This window comes from Sprattus sprattus, assembly GCF_963457725.1.
Source record: "Sprattus sprattus genome assembly, chromosome: 1".
NCBI classification, from domain to species: Eukaryota; Metazoa; Chordata; class Actinopteri; order Clupeiformes; family Clupeidae; genus Sprattus; species Sprattus sprattus.
In genome coordinates this window covers 3457733-3460232 of record NC_137920.1, presented here as the reverse complement: position 1 = coordinate 3460232, position 2500 = coordinate 3457733, and positions in this window count along the sequence as shown.

Here is a 2500-nt window from a genome sequence, read left to right as displayed (position 1 = left end):
AGGGTAACGCAGAAGATTTGTGGTGAAATAACACGTCAAAGTATTAATGGAACTGATCGTTTTATAAAGTCATGTGTACAGCTTTCATGTCCTGACGTTAAATAGTCTTGTCAGTTCGTTTCTGACAGGGTTGTAATGTTGTGTTGATAAGTTAGCTACCTATACCTCAGCATTGCTAGCTTGCTAAGAGATTGACGCTATAGGCTTGTGTTTAAATAACGTAATAATGCATGAACATGATTGTGTTTTATATTTATGTGTACGGTTTTCATGTTCTGATGTTAACTCATCCTTACACCATGGATTTGACTTGTAATGTGTTGATAACTCGTCAGAATCACTGGCTTGGTAAGAGCTATTGGCTTAATGCATTGCACTAACTGACAGCTGGACTACTAAGGGATTGATACGAGCTCTCTTTTACAATATACAATATAACATACATTTAATGTACAAATTACGTTGTAAATACTATACTAGAACCACAGTAGACTTTCAAACAATCAACTGAAGTCTGTCTACAGTGTTAATCAAATGTAATTTAATTTCCCCTCAGTCTTTGATCTATGCAACACCTCTCCTGCCCCCCTCTCTTCCTTCTCCCATCTTGCTCTCTCTCTCTCTCTCACACACACACACACACACACACACACACACACACACAGCACTTCTTCTGCCCAGGCTCACAGAATGTGAAAGAACACACAGACGCACGCACGCACACATACACTTAGTTACACTCACAAACACGCCAGGACACACACACACACACACACACGCACACACACGCACACGGTCACACACACAAACTCTCTTTCTCACTCATTCTCACACACAGTCCACTTGTTGTAGACCAGATAGTGTTTGGTTTGGTTAGACTTTCCTTCTCCGTCCACTACAGAAGAGAGAGTGTTTGGTGGCTGTTCAGTTGAGTATCTGACCTCCTTCCTGCTCTCATCTCCTTCCTCTGTTTCAGCAAACCAAGAGAAAGCTGGATGTCGCCAATAAACGCCAGGACCTGCTGTATGACAAGCTGAGGGAACAGAGTGTGAGTAAAACCTCTGTGTGTGTGTGTGTGTGTGTGTGTGTGTGTGAATGTGTGTGTATGCTGTGAGATGGTGTGTGTGTTTAGATAGGAGTATCTCCCTGTGGTGTGTGTGAAGCCTATTCTCCCTCCTATCTCCCCTCAGCTCTCTCCAGTCATCATATGTGGGTTGCACAACATGGCGCGCAGAAAACACGTGGACACACACGCTAGGACACACACACACTCATGCCTGCACGCACAGCACTTCTTCTGAGTAGAAGTACGAGTATCTACTTAAAACACTGTGTGTGCGTGCCTGCGTGCGTACGTCTGTGCGTGTGTGCATGCATGCGTCTGTGTGTGCCTGCCTGCGTCTGTGTGTGCCTGCCTGCCTGGGTGCGTACATCTGTGTGAGTGTGTGTGCGCGTGCGTGCGTGCGTCTGTGAGTGCGTATGTCTGTACGTGCCGGCCCGCCTACGTCTGCCCGCGTGCCTGCCTGCTTGCCTGTCTGCGTGCGTGCTTCTGTGTGTGCCTGCCTGCCTGTGTACCTCTCTCTGTGTGTGTGTGTGTGTGTGTGTGTGTGTGCGTGCGTCTGTGTGTGCCTGCCTACGTCTGTGCGTGCCTGCGTGCGTGCTTCTGTGTGTGCCTGCCTGCCTGCCTGCGTACCTCTGTGTGTGCGTGCGTGCGTGCGTCTGTGCCTGCGTGCGTGCGTACGTCTGTCTGTGTGTGCGTGTGTACGTCTGTCCGTGCATGGGTGCATGTTGTCTGTATGTATCTGCCTGAATCTGTGCCTGCCTGCCTGCGTATGCCTGTGTGTATGCGTGCGTCTGTGTGCGTCTGCCTGAATCTGTGCGTGCCTGCCTGCATGCGTATGCCTGTGTGTATGCGTGCGTCCGTCTGTGTGTGTGTGCCTGCCTGCGTGTGTCTGCGTGCCTGCCTGCCTGCTAATCAAATGTGTTCATTTCAGTCACATAAAAATAATAACTGGTTTATTTTACTGTCCCCTAGGCTCCAGCCTTACCAGGTGTAAAGAGTTTGGCAGTGCCAAGAAGAGAGTAGTTGGCCACTGAATTGTTCCAGGCCCAGGGCTGACAGGGGCAGTACAGTGGCTCTGTCCACACCTCTGACAGAAGACTCCATTAAGAAAATTGTGGGAGGCATCTAGGAGAAGCAGCAGCACCAGCCAGAACAGAAGAGAAGACGGACAAAGACCTGTCTTGCCTGTGGACAGCCCAAGTCTGAATTTGAAACTGATGGATCCACTTCTGTTGAGCTGAATATAGCTGTAAAGTTTTTTCTTTCTTTTTTTTCTTTTACTTAATTGTTTTACTTACTTTAACATTAATGCATGACCAGAAACACCAGTTTTCTACTTGTCATATTAACCAGCACTGTATCTATCACTATATACTCCCCCTCCCTATGTATGTACTGTGTCATTGTCATATCTAATTGTTGTCTTAAATTATCCAT